Genomic DNA, 19,532 nt, shown 5'->3' with positions numbered 1-19,532 from the left:
AAAGATAGGATTGATATACGTTTGGAGAGGCAAGAAATAATTAGCAATAGTCAGCATGGCTTTATGCAAGGGAAACTTGTCACACAAACTTGATTGAGTCTGTTAAGGAAGAAAGCAAGAAGATTGACGAGGGCAGAGCAGTAAACATTGTTTACTTGGACTTCAGTCAAGTCTTTGACAAAGTTCTACATGACAGACTAATTAGTAAAGTTAGATCACATGTGATTCAGGGTGATCTTGCAAATTGGATAAAAAAATTAGCTTAATGACAAGAAATAGAGAGTGATGGTAGAGGGTTACTTTTCAGACTGGAGGCCTGTGACCAGCAGTGTTCCGCAGGCATTGGTTCTGGGTCCTCTTTCATTTGTCATTTATACAATTGATTTAGCTAAGAATATAGGAAGCATAGTTAGTACGTCTGTGGATGGTACCAAGATTGGTGATCTAGTAGATAATGAAGAAGGTTGTCGAAGATTACAAAGAGATCTTGATCAATTGGGTCAATGGGCTGAGGAGTGGCAGATGGAGGTTAATTTGAATAAATGTGAGGTATTACATTTTGGTAAAACAAACAAAGACAAGACTTAATAAAAGCCAGAAGAACTGTGGATGCTGTTAATCAGCAATGATAAACAGAAGTTGCTGCAAAAGCTCAGCAGGTCTGGCAGCATCTGTGAAGAGAAATTAGAGTTAACATTTTGGGTCCGGTAACCTTTCCTCAGAACTCAGTTCTGTGGCAGGGTCTCCAGACCCAAAATGTTAACTCTAATTTCTCTGCACAGATGCTGCCAGACCTGCTGAGCTTTTGCAGCAACTTCTGTTTTGTTGAAGACAAGACTTATACAATTAAAAGTAGGGCCTTGGACAGAGTTGTAGAACAGAGATATATAATTCAGATGCATAATTCTTTGAAGATTGCATCACATAAATATAAGGTGGTTAAGAAGGCATACAGCATGCTTATCTTCATTACTCAGACTTTTGAGTTGTCAAGATGTTATGTGGAGGTTGTACAGGACAATGGTGAGGCCTCTTCTGGAGTACTGTGTCCAGTTCTGGTCACCCTATTATAGGAAGGATATTATTAAGCTGGAGGGGGTTCAGAAGCAATTTGCCAGGATGTTGCTGAGAATGGATGGTTTGAGCTATAAGGAGAGACTACAGAAGCTGGAACATTTTTCACTGGAGCATAGGAAGTTGAAAGGTGACCTTAAGGAGGTTTATAAAATAATGAAAGTACAGATTAGAAAAAATGTCAGTGTCTTTTATGTAGAGTGGGGGATTTCAAAACTATTGGGATATTTTTAAGACTAGAGGATAAAGATTTTTTTAAAAGACATGAGGCAATTTTTTTATAGTCGTTCATATGTGGAATGAACTTCCAAAAGAAATAGTGGATGTGGATACTGTTGCAATGTTTAAAATATATTTAGTTCAGCCCATTAATGGGAAGGGATTGGAAGGATATGGGCCAAATGCAGGCAGATGGGACTAGTGGTTATGGTCGGCATGGACTGGTTGGACCGAAGGGTCTGTTTACAGGCTGTGTAACTTTATGACTCTATGATTAGAATGGTGGAATATGCAGGTGAAATTAATGCAGCAAAGTATGAGGTAATTCATTATCTTGATGGTAGCTCCACAAGCGTTAGGACATATCTCTTACAAGACTAATTATGGTGGACTGGATACCTTGTTCAGAATGCTGAAAGGTGCCTCCTCCTCGTTGTTGCCTCAGTTCTCAAAATGGAGAAAGTGAGGACTGCAGATGCTGGAGATCGGAGCTGAAAAATGTGTTGCTGGAAAAGCTCAGCAGATCGGGCAGCATCAAAGGAACAGGAGAATCGACTTTTCAGGCATAAGCCCTTCTTCAGAAATGAGGAGGGTGTGCCAAGCAGGCTAAGATAAAAGGTAGGGGGGAGGGACTTGGGGGAGGGGCGTTGGGAATGCGATAGGTGGAAGGTTCTGAAAAATGTGTTGCTGGAAAAGCGCAACAGGTCAGGCAGCATCAAAGGAGAAGGAGAAGTGACGTTTTGCGCATAAGCCCTTCTTCAGGAATGAGGAGGGTGTGCCAAGCAGGCTGAGATAAAAGATAGGGAGAGGGACTTGGGGGAGGGGCATTGGGAATGTGATAGGTGGAAGGTCAGGAATGAGGAGGGTGTGCCTTCCACCTATCGCAATCCCAACACCCCTCCCCCAAGTCCCTCCTCCCTACCTTTTATCTTAGCCTGCTTGGCACACCCTCCTCATTCCTGAAGAAGGGCTTATGCCCGAAACGTCGATTCTCCTGCTCCTTTGATGCTGCCTGACCTGCTGCGCTTTTCCAGCAACACACTTTTCAGCTCAGTTCTCAAAATGGAGTGTTCCAGTGGAGGACAAAGAAAACATTTCAATAAGACTGTTTTTCAAACAATGGTATTGGTGTTTATACATGAACTACAGAGTGTATACCTTCATTGTCACTGGGTCAAACAGCTGAAACTCTATCTAATGGCATTGTGGGTGCACTGTCACCTCCTAGCCTACAGCAATTCAAGAAGAGAGTTCTTCTCTACCTTTAAAATGATGACGGGAGATGGCAGACAGCAACACAGTGGAGAGTGTGGTGCTGGAAAAGCACAGCAGGTCGGGCAGCATCCGAGAGCGGGAGAATCAACATTTCAGGCTTAAGCCCTTCATCAGAAATGTGGTGGGGAGGATGGGGGTTGAAAAATAAATAGGAAGGTGGGGGTGGTGGGGGGGAATGCAGGTGGGAAAACAAAAAGGCGATGGTGATAGGGCGGAGGGGAGAGTGGTGCACACCCACAAATCAAGAACAATTTTGTGTTCAAATCTGTTTACTGGACCTGTATTCGATGCAGAGAAAACCACTTCCAATACAATGTTTTACTGGAAGTAATAAAACAGCATGACTCTCACACAGGGACGCACTGGCATTACAAAACTTGAAAATCAAATGAAATATTTAGCCTTTCATTTTAAAAATTACAGGGGTTTTATCCTGGATAACAGTTGCCTTATAGAAGAAGCATTTCGTCAATATTCCCTTCAAGATAAATGGCAAAAGGCAACGTATGTCCACTTGGTTTATTTTTTAGCTCTCTGGTTGAGTGAACATATTGTCTCAAAAGAAACATTACTAATGTTATTAACTCTTTCAAACCTTGATAATATTCTGCAGTATAGAGCTTTGCTCAACTTTCTCAAAAGAAAGTCTCAGGCGACTGACTGTGTGGAGTTTGCACGTTCTCCCTGTGTCTGCGTGGGTTTCCTCCGGGTGCTCCGGTTTCCTCCCACAGTCCAAAGATGTGCAGGTCAGGTGAATTGGCCATGCTAAATTGCCTGTAGTGTTAGGTAAGGGGTAAATGTAGATGTAGGGGTATGGGTGGGTTACGCTTCGGCGGGGCGGTGTGGACTTGTTGGGCCGAAGGGCCTGTTTCCACATTGTAAGTAATCTAAATCTAAATCTAAAGGGCTTTTCCCAGTGCATTACTGCTTGTTTTGTGTGACTGAAACTGTTGTGTTAACTTGCTGAGGGCATTACTCGGGCTGTTGTTTTGTGACATAGAATCGTAGGGTTGTTGAGATGTACAGCATGGAATCAGACCCATGGTCTAACTCATCCATGCTGACCAGATATCCTAAATTAATCTAGTCTCACTTGCCAGCATTTGGACCATATCCCCCTTAACACTTCCTATTCATGTAGCCATCCAGGTGTTTTTTAAATGTTATAATTGTACCAGCCTCCGCCACTTCCTCTAGCAGTTCATTCCATACATGCACCGGCCTCTGCGTGAAAAAGTTGCAACCGAAGTCCCTTTTAAATCTTTCCCTTCTCACCTATGCCCTCTGGTTTTGAACTCCACTACCCTGGGGAAAAGGCCTTGGGTATTCACCTTACCCATGACCCTCATGATCTTATAAACTTCCATAAGGTCATCCCTCAGTTTCCAATGGTCCAGGGAAAATAGCCCAGCCTATTCAGCCTCTCCATAGAGCTCAAACCCTCTAACCCAGTCAATAATCTTGTAAATCTTTTCTGAACTCTTTCAAGTTTCACAACATCTTTCCTATTGCTGAAAGATCATAATGGAATTCAGTATTCCAAAAGTGGTCTCACCAATGTCCTGTACAGCCACCAACATTGACTTCCCAACACTGATACTCAATGCACTGACCAATGAAGTCAAGTGTACCAAATCATTTCTTCACTACCCTGTCTACTTGCAACTCTACTTTCAACTAACTATGAACCTGCATTTCAAGGTCTCTTTGTTTGGCAAATCTCCCAAGATCTTACTATTAATTGTATAAATTCTGTCCTAATTTGCCTTTCCAAAATGCAGCCCCTCACATTTACCTAAATTAAACTACATCTGCCACTCCTTGGCCTTTCAGCCCATCTGATTTGTACTCTGAAATAACCTTCTTGCCTGCCCACAACACCACTAATTTTGGTGTCACCATATCTCCTATATTCACATTCACATCCGACATCTTTTTGCCTTGCAGGTCATAGAGTCGCAGAGTCCTCCAGCACAGAAGCAGACCCTTTGGTCTAACCAGCCCATGCTGACCTTAATCCCAAATCAACCTGATTCCCACCTGCACTTGGCCCAAATCCCTCCAAACATTTCTCATTTATGTACTTACCTAAATGTAATTTAAATATTGTATCTGTACCTGCATCCACCACTTCCTCTGGAAATTCATTCCACACACGGACCACCCCCTGTGTAAGAAACTAGCTTGTCATGTCTTTTTAAAATCTTTCTCCTCTCACCTTAAAAATATGCAAATCCCTACCCTAGGGAAAAGACACTTGCCATTCACCTTGTCTGTACTGCTCATGATTTATAAACCCCTCAACCTCCTATGCTCCTGTGAAAAAAACATTCCAGCCTGCCCAATCTTTTCTTTTAACCCAAACCCTCCATTCCCAGCAACACCCTGGTAAATCTTTTCTGAACCCTCTCCAGCTAATAATATCCTTCCTGTAACAGGGCGACCAGACTAGACACAGTACTCCAGAAGAGGCCACATCAAAGTCCTGTAAAACCACAACTTCATCAGAACATTGGGCTTTTATGCTTTGCCCTTGAATAGGGGGTTACTGGAGTGAGATTATGCTATCAAATAGATAGAATACAAACCCAGTTAGGACAATAAGAAAGCATGGGGAGGAACAAGAATTGGGATGAATGGAATGTGTTAGGACTGAGGTTGGAGGAATGCATCAATTCTTTCTAGCTCCTACCATTCCACAAGTCATAACAAACATTTAAATGCTTTACTCAATTCTGGTACGCCAGTTATATATCTTATTCATATCAGAATGAAAGGAAAACACCAATCAGGTTCCTTTAATTGAAATCAAAATTATTGATTTATTCAAAAAAAAACTTATTTGGCAAAGATGTAAAGCTGATGAACACATGGTTTGAAATAGGAAAGGATGCACGTTTACCTTTCTAAATAGCACAACTCATCCGTATGCTAAGTAGAAAGGAAAAATAAATAAAACCTTCTCTGCCGAGGTTAGTGTTCAAAACAACCGCTCTTTGGCCAATTCATTGCTCCTTGTTGAAGGGAAGAAAGGCTGTGGTATGAAAACTTAACAATGGCCGTCAACCTTCAGCTTTGCACAGGTAGGAGTATGTCACTCGGTATGGGCAGCCATTGTCACCGGGACCATTAATGGAAGTTCAATCAGAGAATATCGCAGACGGGGAGGTTTTTCAGGAGAACAGCTGTATCAATTTTCCAGGTCACATGCTTGTCCCTCCAAAACGGAGAATGAATGGGTAGCCTTTATATCTTAGCAGGCTGTACCCGAAATGAACTCCATCAGAATCTGAACCAAAATCATGTTTCCTGGCGTGTGATTTCAAAAGAATAAGCCCAAGCAATTAGCTTAAACTATCTGAGTTCTAAGAATAATGTTTAAAAAATGACTCCATGTCCTTTTAGTGACCTCTTTTTAAACAAAATGCTGATTTCAGGTATCCAAATGACCCACTATTCACAACACTTCAGCATGTATCATCAATGAGCAATGGTCATAGCAAATGTGTATTGCAAGGGGAATGGAATAAATAAGTCATGATATTGTATTAGAATTGCACAGAGTCTTGGTTAGGCCACCTCTAAAGTACAATGTAGAGTTTTGCCACTCTATTTAAGAAAGGAAGTAAATGTGAAAGAAACCCTTCAGAGAAGGTTTATTCAATGTTTTACTTTGTCTGTTATTTCATGGAATATGGGGGTCAGTGGTATTTGTTATCCATCCTGAATTCCTTTAAACTGAACCTTCTGAGGAGTTGGAGGTATAGTGGGAATGTCACTGGACCTGTAATCCAAAATCTGAGGATAATTAGATTACATTCCCTACAGTATGGAAACAGACCGTTCAGCCAAACAAGTCCACACTGAGCCATCAAAGAGTAACCCACCCAGACCCATTTCCCTCTGACTAATGCACCTTACACTATGGGCAATTTACCATGGCCAATTCATCTAACTTGCACATGGACTGTAGGAAGAAACCGGGACAACCGGAGGAACCCCGTGCAGACCCGGGAAGAATGTGCAAACTCCACATAGACAGTCATCCAAGGTGGGAACTGAACTCGGGGTCACTGGCACTATGAGGCAGCAGTGCTAACCACTGAGCCATCATGCCACCCCATTTCCCAAATAATGTTTGGGAAACTATGCCAAATGGTTAAATTTAATTCAATGAATTCAAAAAACTAAGCTAACCTAATAGTGAACACTGTCAATTGTTATTTTTTAAAAAACTGTCAAATTCACTGAAGCCCCTTGGGGCAATTAATGGCTGTCCTAATCTGGTCTGACTCACAAGTGACTCAACTCTTAACTGTCCTAGGCCAGTTGGGGATGGACAATGGATACTGGCCTAGCCAGTACTGTCCACATCCTGTGGACAAACAACGTTTGCAGAGGACATGTAAGAGTCAACCACATTGCTGCGGGTCTCAATTCATATGTAGGTGAGCTCAGACAATGGTTCCATGGTCATCTTAGGCTAGCTGTTAAATCAGATGTATTAGTTGAATCCATGATTCACTTTCTACAGAAATTCATAGAATCCCTACATTTTGGAAGCAGATAATTTGATCCAGCTAGTCCACACTGACCCTCCAATGACCCTCCCACCAAGGCATACTCCATCCCTGTAATCCTGCATTTCCCATGGCTAACTCACTTGGCTTTACATTCCTGAACACTATGAGGAATTTAGCATGGCCAATCTAATCAACCTGCACATCTTCGGACTATGGGAGGAAACTAGAGCACCCGGAAGTAACCCATGCAGATACGGAGAGAGGGCACAAACTCCGCACAGTCAGTTACCTGAAGGTGGAATCAAACACAGGTCCCTGACGCTGTGAGGCAGCAGTGCTAACCACTGAGCTTCTGTGCCACCCTTGGGTGGGATTATGAACCCAAGTCCCCAAAATATTCTCCTAGGCCTCTGGTTTGCCCAGTCCAGTGAAATTCCCATTATGTTACTGACTGTCCCCACCTGATACATGCAGGGAGAGGGTGTGCAGTTTCTTTCTGAGAGAAAGTTGGGGGGGAATGGGTTATGTGCATTGGAATGTAGTGGAATGAGGGGCGATTTCATTGAGACATGATCCCGAAGTGACATGATAAGGTCGATTCTACAAAGGTGTTTTCCTTTACGTCTCAGGAAGGATTGTGAATCTGTAGAAATCACTACCCCAGTGTTCCCTAGAGACCAGGACATTGAATTAATTTAAAGAGGAGAAAAACAGATTTTTATTTGGTAATGGGTTAAAGGGCCATTGGTGGAGGGCGGGGTTGCAGGGGAGGGGGAATTCAGGAAGGAAAGCGGAATTGAGGCTCAGATGAGATCAACCATAATTGCATTAAATGATGGAGTGGCCTTAAGGGGCTGAATAGCCTGCTCTTACTTCTTATGTCCTTTGTAGAAGAGACTCAAGCTGGAGGACACAGATTAAAAATAATGGACCTTCTATTTAAGATGGAGATGAGATTTTTTTCCCCTCAGACAGCAACGAATATGATCTCATTAAATGTTGGCGTGAGCTAAAGATGTCAAATGAATTTCATCCTGCTCCTAATTTGTGTGTTCATCTCTTCGTGTATCCATATTTTCAATGGACCCTGTTTAATGCACATTATTATTACTACAGTCATTTTTAGATATAAAGAGTTTAGTTCCAACTTTGAGAGAAACATCAAAGCCAGGTTCGAATGCCACTATTTACAGAACAAATTGTTCAAGGACAAAAAAAAACCTGATCAAAGTTTTAATTAAAAAAAACAAGTAGAAATTTAATGGAAAGAACTGCAGATGCTGGAAATCAAAAATAAAACAGAAATTGCTGGAACATCTCAGCAGGTCTGGCGGCACTTGAAGAATGGTCATTGAACTTGACATGTTAACTATGATTTTCTCCACAGATGCTGCCAGACCTGCTCAGTTTTTTCAGTAATTTCTATTTTTGTTAGAAATTTAGAATGCATAAAATCCCTAGAGTGTGGAAACAAGCCCTTACCGACCCTTCAAATAGTGTCCCACCCAAACCCGTTCCCCATTGCTCTACCTTTACCCTTGACTACTGCACCTGACCTATGCATCCCTGAACACTACAGGCAATTTAGCATGGCCAATTCACCTAACCTGCACACCTTTGAATTGTGGGAGGAAATCAGAGCACCCAGAGGAAACCCACGCAGACATGGGGAGAATAAGCAAACTCCACACAGACAGGTGCCCGAGGGTGGGATCAAACCCAGGTGCTTGGTGCTGTGAGGCAGCAGTGCTAACCACTGAACGACCAGGCTTGGAGTACTTACCTACTTGAAAACAGTTTTGTTCTAGAGGGGCAAATTTGACAGTAAAATATGTGAATATGAGTCAACAATCCCTTTTATATCTCTCCTTCTTTATCATTCAATTGACTGAATGGGAATAAAAGTGGGGAGAGAGAACGTGGCTATTGATTGTTATCCATGTTTTACTGCATTGTGGATGTTGAAGTTTACCCTGTTGAATGGGTTCAGCCTGTTACATTGCTGACAATGAGCTGACTTTACAAACACATTTCAAAAGACTAAAACTTCATTTCAAAGATGCTGCTGTCTATCAAGTGCTTTGCATTTGTTATTCCTGTTTAATACAGCTTCTGCACTGTGTTATGGTCTAGTTGGAGGATGGGTCAATTGAATCCTTTTCTTGTCCCACTTCCTCAATAGTTACTACAAAGTTTTAATTTTCAAAGGAAGGTCATGATCCATCATATGTTGGAGTGTGTCTAGTTCAGTGTCAGACGTTAAGTCAGCCAGGTTCCTCAAGTTAAACCAAGCCATAGTTACTTCTTGGCTAAGTAAAAGTTAAATTTGGGGATGAATAAAATGTTTGTTCAGTGACAAAGTTAGTGTGAGATTGCCCCAAATGCTGGTCCAAAGCTGAGCTCAACTTTCACTCAAGCCGTTAATACAGGGGTTTCTTCCTGGATCAGTTGTGGCTCATTGAAATATCTTGTTCTGGATAACAGTGGTGTAGGTTCAGATTTTTCCATTAAGAACACATCCATTTGATGCCTCTAACTCACTCCAACATTCAATGAGATCATCAGGAGGCCTGATCTGAGAGGATGAGGTGGGTGAGAGCTGCCAAGATGCTGCATGCAGTAGTGGGAGGTGTAGACCAGTAGCCTTGGTGATCTTAAAGCACAGTGGCAGTGTTAGAGTTAGTGTGAAAAAGCAGAGAGAGAACATCGGCACTTACCCTTGAAAAGCACAGCAAGTCAGGCAGCATCCGTGGAGCAGGAAAATCGGTTCCTGATGAAGGGCTGCTGTCCGAAACGTTGATTTTCCTGCTCTTCGGATGTTGCCTGACCTGCTGTGCTTTTCCAGCACCACTCTAATCTTGACTCTAATCGTCAGCATCTGCAGTCCTCACTTTCACATACTTATCCTTAAAGACTGCAGAAGATCATTTACTTTCTTGCTTCACTGCTGAGGGTTCCAGTCCATGTTTTACCAAGGAACAGATAACACTCTAGTTTCTCAGAAAGTTGTGGGTTCAAGTCCAATTTCATTGATTAGAGTTTGACTTTTCAGTACATACTTAAAGATGGGTTGCAGTTCAGACGAGAAATTAAACTGAAGACCTGTGTGTACCCAACAAGGACAAAGGTTGTTGCACTTAAAGCATCTTTCATTGGTTATGAAGCATTCTGGTTCTGAAAGGTGCTATCAAGATGCAAACCCATTCCACCATATTATTCCATTATTTCAGTATTCACCTACAAAAGGTGGATAAATGCTGGAAGGTGAAGGAGTTGCAGGAATAGGAAGGAAGAGCAGAGGCATGGCACTAACAGGGTTGTTCCTTGAAAGATCCAGGACAGATTTGATGGGCCAAATGGCATCCTTCTGTGTATGACAAGTTCATGACATGATTCTGTCGGGATTTCTCAAGTTGAAACTTAAGAGTTTAATTCTTTTCACCAACCATCCTGGCAATGTTGTTACTTTAAAAAGGGATAGAAATTAATATGTAGCTGACATAATTAATTAAAATCTTAATTAAGCTACCTGCCAAACAGACTACTGGAGGCATAAGAAAGTTGCCCAGAAAATCAGAGATAACATACAGATGGTATGTGCTTCTCTCCCTTGACAAGAGTTCTTATTCACTGAAGACTGGCAGAAGGCTCATGGAATTCTATCCATGATTTAGCTTCAAGGCACTAATTGTTTTGCTTAAAATGTGTTTGTGGGTGGAATTTTATAGAGGCCTGAAGCCCTCTGGTGAGACTTGCCACAGAATTTCAAGAGAATCCAGTGCGTGTCATCTTGCCGAGAGTAACTCATTGCATCTTTGAGGTTTTCGCTGAATGATGAGGTGGGTTTCTTGCTAGATTTCAAGAATTCATGGAATGAAAGGGGTTACCTGACAACAGAGCCGTGTGCTCCAAAAGTCTTCCATGTTGGATATTGGGCACCAACATCTGAGGTACATTCCATGGGCACCAGATACCAGCACCCCAAATCCACAGATATTGACATCCAACATGCGTCTGCTTGAAAGCATCTTCATAGCACATAGAGACATTGAGTCACTCAGCACGACAACAGACCCTTTGGTTCAACCTATCCATGCCAACCAAGGTTCCCAAGCTTACCTCGTCCCATTTGTCTTCATTTGGTCCATCTCCCTCTAAACTATTCCGATTCAATGTACCTATCCAAATGTCTTTTAAATGTTGTAACTGTACCTGTGTCTACTGAAGTGCTTATTGTAGGCTCTGCACTTTACATGGCTGCACGGTGACCTAGTGGTTAGCACCAGGGACCCAGGTTTGATTGTCTGTGTGGAGTTTGCACATTTTCCCCGTGTCTGCATGAGTTTCCTCCGAGTGCTCTGGTTTCCTCCCACAGCCCAAAGATGAGCAGGTTAAGTGGCTTGGCCATGCTAAATTGCCCATAGCGTCCAGGGATGTGCAGGCTAGGTGGACTAGCCATGGGAAATATGGAGTGGGGTGGGCTGGGTCTGGGTGGGATGCAGTTCGGCATGTTGATGTGGACTCAATGGGCTGAATGGCCTGCTTCCACACTGTAGTGATTCTATGATTTTATTGCACTACACATAAGGGTATACCAGCAACTCTCATTGTCATGCTGCTAGGGATATGGGGCACACACTCAACCCTTTATCACTTGCTCTCATAGTTCTCATTCACTGGGAGATAATCTGGAAGCTCATATCATCCTAGCCTTGCAATCCTGCACTTTGGCTCCCTCAGCCAGAGATGTCACCTGTAGTGCTGTGACCTTCAACCTCATAAGCAAAGGGCATCTACTGATACCAGTGCAGAGGTTTGAACACAGTCAATCTGCTGCTTGGGGTGGTCAGAAACAGGGTGCTGCCCCCATAAGGGGTGAGGAGCTGAATGTTGGGCAGCCCATCAACTGTTTTGTACCATATTGTTTTCCAAATGGATTGAAAAGGAAAGTAAAAGAATGGGGACACTGAAGCTTTTGGTGGAATCATCCTGAACAAGTACATAGGCAGCACAGAGGACATGAAGGATTAGTAGTGTCAGGATTTAGAGTGAGAGGTGATTGGGAGGGAAGATGGAACAGACAACAGCAAGAATGGTCGAGAGTGAGTCTTGGTGTTAGATAGACGCTCAAAACTATCCACTATATTCCAGCTTTGATCTGACTATTCCCCCGATTACTTTTAGCAAAACCTGCCAACGTTTACATTTCATTCTCTTTGAAATAAAGGCCAGTATTCCATTTGTCTTTCCTATTTCTCTCCGAACTTGGATGCTGTCCTTTAGTGATTCATGGACAAGGACTTCCAAATCCTTCTCTCCTACAGTTTACAGCAGTCTTTCTCTATTTAAATAATATCCAACTCCTCTATTCTTCCAGCCAAGGTACATAACCTTGCATTTTTCCACATAATACTCTAGCTAACAAATTTTTGATAGTTTGCTTAAACTGTCCCTGTCTGACCACAGATTCTTTGTGTCATCCATGCCATTTGTCTTCTACCTATTTTCATGTCATCCACAAACCTGACTATAGGACCTGCACTTTCCTCATCCAAATCATTAAAATAGATTATAAGTAATTGTGACTCCAGCATTTATCCTTCTTAGAGATGGTGCCTGCACCAGTGAATTCCAGGATATCCTGTTTGTGGGAATTGTTCCAGGAATAGTATGTGGTAAAATGGGGATAGATAGAAGTGACCTGTCTAAGATTGCACCTGAATTGGAAGGGGACTAATATACTGCTGGGGAGATTTGCTAGAGCTGCAATGAAGGGGGATTTGGTGGGGTCCAGGAGGTTTGGGACCCAGGGAGATAGTGAGAAAAGAGATCTGAGACTGTTCCAGTTGGGAAAAAGAGCAAGTTGATCAGTCAAGCAAGCAGAACAAAGCAGAGAATGAGATAGGACTGATAAATTTATTTCAATGCAAGAGGCCTAACAGGGAAGGTGGATGAACTCAGGGCATGGCTGGGAAAATTGGGCTGGGATGTCATAGTTATTACAGAAATGTGGCTCAGGGACAGACAAGACTGACAGCTAAATGTCCCATGGTAGAGATGCTATAGAAAGGATAGAAAGGAGGACAGGAGCGGAGGGGGTTAGACGTTTTTAATTATGGATAACATGGCTGTACTTAGGGAGAATATTCCTGTGAGTACATTCTGGAAAGTTATTTGGGTGGAACTGAGAAATAAGAAAGGGGTGATCACTTTATTGGGATTGTACTAGAGGCCCACCCCAGTAGTCAGCGGGAAATTCAGATGAAAATTTATAAGGAGAACTCAGTTATCTGTAGGAACAATAGGGTGGTAATGGTAGGGAATTTTAACCTTCTAAACATAGACTGGGACTACCATGAATTTAGAGGCTTGGATAAAGAGGAATTTGCTAAGTATGTACAAGAATATCTTCTGATTTGGGATATGTTGATGTACCAACTAGAGAAGGTACAAAACCTGACCTACTCTTGGAAAATAAGGCAGGTGACAGAGGTGTCAGTGGGAGAGCACTTTGGGGTCAGTGATCATAATTCTATTAGTTTCAAAGTAGTGATGGAAAGGATGGACCAGATCTCAAAATTAAAGTTCCAAATTGGAGGAAGGCGAATTTTGATGGTATTAAGAAAGAACGTTCAAAAGTTGATTAGAAGAAGATATCTGGAGGTAAAGGGACAGCTGGGAAATGGGAAGGCTTCAAAAATGAGCATCCAGAGACAGTATGTTCCTATTAGGGTGAAGGGCGAGGCTGGTACATTTTGGGAATGCTGGATGACTAGAGAAATTGAGGTCTTTGTCAAGGAATAGAAGGAAGTGAATGTCAGATATAGACAGCAGGGATCAAGCAAACCCTTAGAAGAGTGTAAAGACAGTTGGAGTATACTTAAGAGGGAATTCAGGAGGGCAAAAATGGGACATGAGATAGCTTTGGCAAATAAGGTTAAGGAGAATCCAAAGGCATTCTACAAATACATGAAGAACAAAAGGGGAACTAGGGGGAGAATAAGGCCTCTTAGATATCAGCTAGGCAGCCTATATGTGAAACAGCTGGAGGTGAGGGAAATACTAACGGGTATTTTGCATCACTGTTTACTGTGGAGAAGGGTATGGAAGCTAGAGAATTTGGGGAAATAAGTAGCGACATTTTAAAAAAATGTCCATATTACAGAGGAGGAGGTGTGGGAAGTCTTAAAAAGCATAAAGGTGGATAAATCCCCAGGACCAGATCAGGTGTACCCTCACACTTTGTGGGAAGCTAGTGAAGTGATTGTTGGGCCCCCTGCTAAGATATTTGTATCATCGATTACTACAGGTGAGGTGCCAGAAGACTGGAGGTTGGTTAATGTGATGCCACTATTTAAGAAGGGTGGAAAAAAAACAGCGAACTATAGTTCGGTGAGCCTGATGTTGGTGGTGGGCAAGTTGTTGGAGAGAATCCTGAGGGACAGGATGTACATGTATTTGGAAAGGCAAGGAGTGATTAGGGATAGTCAACATGGCTTTGCGCGTGGGAAATCATGTCTCACAGACTTATTGAGTTCTTTGAAGAAGTAACAAAGAAGATTGATGAAGGCAGAATGGTGGACATGATTGATATGAACTTCAGTCAGGTGTTCGATAAGGTTCTGGATTAGTGGTGCTGGAAGAGCACAGCAGTTCAGGCAGCATCCAAGTAGCTTCGAAATCAATGTTTTGGGCAAAAGCCCTTCATCAGGAATCCTGATGAAGGGCTTGAGGGCTTTTGCCCAAAACATCGATTTCGAAGCTACTTGGATGCTGCCTGAACTGCTGTGCCCTTCCAGCACCACTAATCCAGAATCTGGTTTCCAGCATCTACAGTCATTGTTTTTACCTGTTCGACAAGGTTCCTCATGGTAGACCGGTTAGCAAGTTTAGGTCACATGGAATACAGGGAGAACTAGCCATTTGGATACGGAACTGGCTCAAAGGTAGGAAATAGAGCGCGGTGGTGGAGGGTTACTTTTCAGATGGAGGCCTGTGACAGTGGTGTGCCACAAGGATTGGTGCTGGGTCCAATGTTTTTTTGTCCTTTATATAAAGGACATGGATATGAATATAGAAATTATGGTTAGTAAATTTGCAGATGACACTAAAATTGGAGGTGCTGTGTACAGGAAAGAAAGATACCTCAGAAAACAACAGGACCTTGATCAGATGTGTTAATGGGCTGAAGAGTGGCAGATGGAGTTTAATTTAGATAAATGTGAGGTGCTGCACTTTGGAAAGGCAAATCAGTGCGGGACTTATACACTTAATGGTAGGGTCCTAGGGAGCACAACTGAACAAAGAGACCTTGGAGTGCAGGTTCATAGTTCCTTTAAGTGGAGTCACAGGTAAACAGGTTAGTGAGGAAGGTGCTTAGCATGCTTGCCTTTATTGGTCAGTCCATTGAGTATAGGAGTTGGGAGATCATATTGCAGCTATACAGGACATTGGTTAGGCCACTTTTTGAATGCTCCAATGCAGGTTTCCATCCTATTGGAAAGATGTTGTGAAACTTGAAAGGGTTCAGAAAAGATTTACAAGGATGTTACCAGGGTTGGAGGGTTTGAGCTATATAGAGGGGCTGAATAGGTTGGGGTTATTTTCCCTGGAGTGACGGAGGCTGAAGGGTGTCCTTATAGAAGTTTACAAAATCATGAGGGGCTTAGGTAGGGTCAGATTGAGAAGGTGGCAACCATAACATTGCCTGTTTTAATCCCACTTCAGAGTCTTCCAATGGCCCAATGTGGAGATCTCATCTCAGTGTGGTGGGGCTACCTTTGCCTGGCCCTGTGTGGTGGTTTTGGCCTGGCTTTCCAGTGTAGCCCAAAACCTAGAGTCATAGAGCAATATAGCATGGAAACAGGCCCTTCGGCCCAAACTGGTCCATGCTGACTATGGTGCCCACTCAGCTAGTTTCAATTGCCTGCACAAGGTCCATATCCCTCTAAACCCTTCCTATCCATGTACTTACCCAAGTATTTTTTAAAATGTTGCTATTATAGCTCCCTCAACTACTTCCTCTAGCAACCCATTCTATGTACACACCACTCTGTGTGTGAAGATGTCGTCCCACATGTCCTTCTTAAATCTTTCCCCTCTTACCTTAAACCTACGGTCTCTCATTTCAACTCTCATCATTACTTGAACTGCGATAAACTTTTACTTTATTTTTCTTCTTATATATAACTACCATCATTAATGTAGGCACTGCAATGATGCCTTATAAACTTTTCACCTACTTCTTCTTTGTAAAAATACACATGACAATAACTTGCTCTTCTATTCTACTCACTGGCATTGATACCTCACAGTCCACGGCAGGTTACAGGAAGAGGGGAACCCTGAGAAGCAGAGGAATTTTGCAATCTGGAAAAAGAATGTGGTAGAATATAAGACAGAACAGTCACACCAGAATGAATTTCCATGTAATAAGAGAAAGTGCAGGGGGTCAGAAAGTTAATAATGAACGAATAAATTATAACATGTATAAATCAATAAATTCAATCTAGCTTTGAATCGCACCAAACATCTCAGATCATTCCATGCTACAATTAGAAGACTAAAATAGATTGCAGCTTTAATCAGATTCTAATGCCCTTGGTTCTAGCGCAAAGCATGCAATTATACTCATATCACAGTCGCTCTATTCAAGTGCTCATTTAATGGGCGGTGTCACCTTTATTATCTCGTGATATGTCACATCTCACCATCTGTTCTCTGTGCAAGTGATGAAGATTAAGCAGGGTGAAAACTCACTGATGATGGATTTTCAAGTTTCCAGTCATCGCCTGGCGCTTGTTGAGTTGTGGTTTGAATAAATGCTGCTTAATCGTCTGTGGGCGGCAGTGTGGAATGAAGGCCCTGAAAAGGGTAGTTGTTTGAGAGGCTTGATTCCCATATGTACCACAGGTGCAAGTTTCATTTTGTATTAAATACTTTGTTCATTCACAAAATCATCAAAAAAGGAAACTGTCCGTTCGAAAGCACCTTAGCTGTCACAGTGCTCACACAGGCTCACCAACATAAAATGCACCTGCGTCTCCCCATTATGTTTCAAATGTGTCCCTGCAATTATGCAATTGAGCGGACACACATCAAATTGACATTATATTGCTACAAATTACCTTGCAATAAACAAAATGCAACGTAAATAGAATGGACCAAAACCTTCCATTTATATAGTACTTTATTGCAGCATCTCACTGTTACTTGAGACAATTAATCAGCCTGGGTGGGGAATGAATATGTAGGAGAACATAGCATTCATTTCAGTATCACAGAATTATTGCAGAACATAAGGAGGCTATTCAGCCCGTTATGTCTGCACTGGCTCTCCGAATGAACATTTCATTTATAACCATGCTCCCGCCTACTCTCCATAACATCACCCCTTGTTCTTTTTCAAATAAAAGTCCAAATTCCCTTTGAATGTCTCAATAGAACCTGCAGGCAATACATTCCAGAGATATTCACTGCTTGAAACACATTTTTCTTAATGGAACGTGGGGCTTGATAGACTCCAAAGGGGTAATCTGGAGTCAAATAATGTGGGTACGGTCTGAAATGAATATTGCTCATCTGTATTCACAAAGGAGAATATGTATTACTGGTGGAGATTTTGGTTGTGATGGTGAGGTCTAGAGCTTGTTAAGATTAATAAGCAGAAGGTATTAGATGTTTTCGTGGGAATTAAGGTGCACAAATCCCTAGGGCCTGATTAGATATATCCCAAGTTGCGATGGGAGGTAAAAGAGGAGGCATTTAATAGTTCGCTGGTCATAGGTTAAGTGCCAGGTGACTGGCTGATAGCTAATGTGGTTCCTTTGTTCAAGAAGAACAGCAGGGAATTACAGACCAGTCAGTCTGAAATCAGTGATGGGGCAATTATTGGAAAAAGTGGTGAGGGACAGGAACAATCAACACTTGGAAAGGCAGGGATAGATGACAGATTCCTGATGAAAGACTTATACTCAAAATGTCAACTGTCCTGTCCTTTGGATGCTGCCTGACCTGCTGTGCTTTTCCAGAACCACATTTTTTGACTCTGATCTCCAGCCTCTGCAGTTCTCATTTTCTCCTAGATGAGCATGGATTTGTTAGAAGGAGATCCTGTCTGACTACTTTAATTGAGTTTGTTTAAAGAATGACTAAATATATTGTTGAGGGTATAAGAGGATAATGCAGTTAATGTGATTTACATGAACTTCTGTAAGGCCTTTGACAAGGCCCACATGGAAGTCTTGTCCAAAAAGGAAGAGCCTATGGGACACAAAGCAAGTTGGCAAGCTGGATCCAAAATTGGCTTACAAATAGGATTTGGCAACGATTGCTAATTTTGGTAAATAGGCAAAGGTTGATGGTGGAGAGCTACTCTTGTAATTGGAAGCCTGTGACCAGTGAAGCAACACAGGGACCCTTGCTGTTACATATTAATAACTTGAATGTGAATGTAGAAGTTTGCAGATGACATAGAAATTGGTGGCATTGTTGATAATGAAGCGGATGGTCTCAGGTTACAGTCTAATATTGATCAGCTGGGAAGTTGGAAGAGCAATGACAGATGGAATTTAATCCTGATAAATGTGAGGTGATGCATTTTAGGTGGTATAATTAAGAAATACCTAGGATGTTGACAGTGGGGAAATTCAGTGATGGTTACACAATTGAATGTCAAAAGGTGATGGTTGGGCTGTCTCTTACTGGAGGTAATTATTGCTTGGCATTTGTGTTGCATAAGACCATAAGAAATAGAAGTGGAAGTAAAGCCCACCAAGTCCATTCAATCACGGTGGATGGGCATTTCCATGCCACTTACCAGCATTCTCCCCATTGCCCTTAATTCCTTGCAAGATTAAGAATTTTATCAATCTTTGCCTTAAAGATGTTTAATGTCCCGGCCTCCACTGTGCTCCGTGGCAGTGAATTCCACAGGCCCACCACTCTCTGGTTGAAGAAATGTCTCTTCATTTCTGTTCTAAATTGACCCCCTCTAATTTTAAGGCTGTGCCCATGAGTCCTAGTATCTCAGCCTGATAGAAACATCCACCCTTTCTAAGCCATGCATTATCTTGTAAGTTTCTATGAGATCTCCCCTCAACCTTCTAAACTCTAACGAATACAATTTCAGGATCCTCAGCCGTTCATCGTATGTTAGGCCTACTATTCCAGGAGTTATCTGTGTGAATCTCCGCTGGACACGGTCCAGTATCAGGATGTTCTTCCTGAGGTGTGGGGCCCAAAACTGGACACAGTATTCTAAATGGGGCCTAACTAGAGCTTTATAAAGTCTCAGTAGCACATCACTGCATTTGTATTCCATCCCTCTTGAAATAAAAGACAACATTACATTTGCTTTCTTAACCATGGATTCAACTGCAAATCAACTTTTAGAGAATCCTGGACTAGCATTCCCAGATCCCTTTGTACTTTGGCTTTGTG

Source organism: Chiloscyllium punctatum, chromosome 9 (assembly GCF_047496795.1).
Source record: "Chiloscyllium punctatum isolate Juve2018m chromosome 9, sChiPun1.3, whole genome shotgun sequence".
Classification (NCBI taxonomy): domain Eukaryota; kingdom Metazoa; phylum Chordata; class Chondrichthyes; order Orectolobiformes; family Hemiscylliidae; genus Chiloscyllium; species Chiloscyllium punctatum.
The sequence above is the reverse complement of the archived record's forward strand: the minus strand, read 5'-3'. Positions refer to the sequence as shown.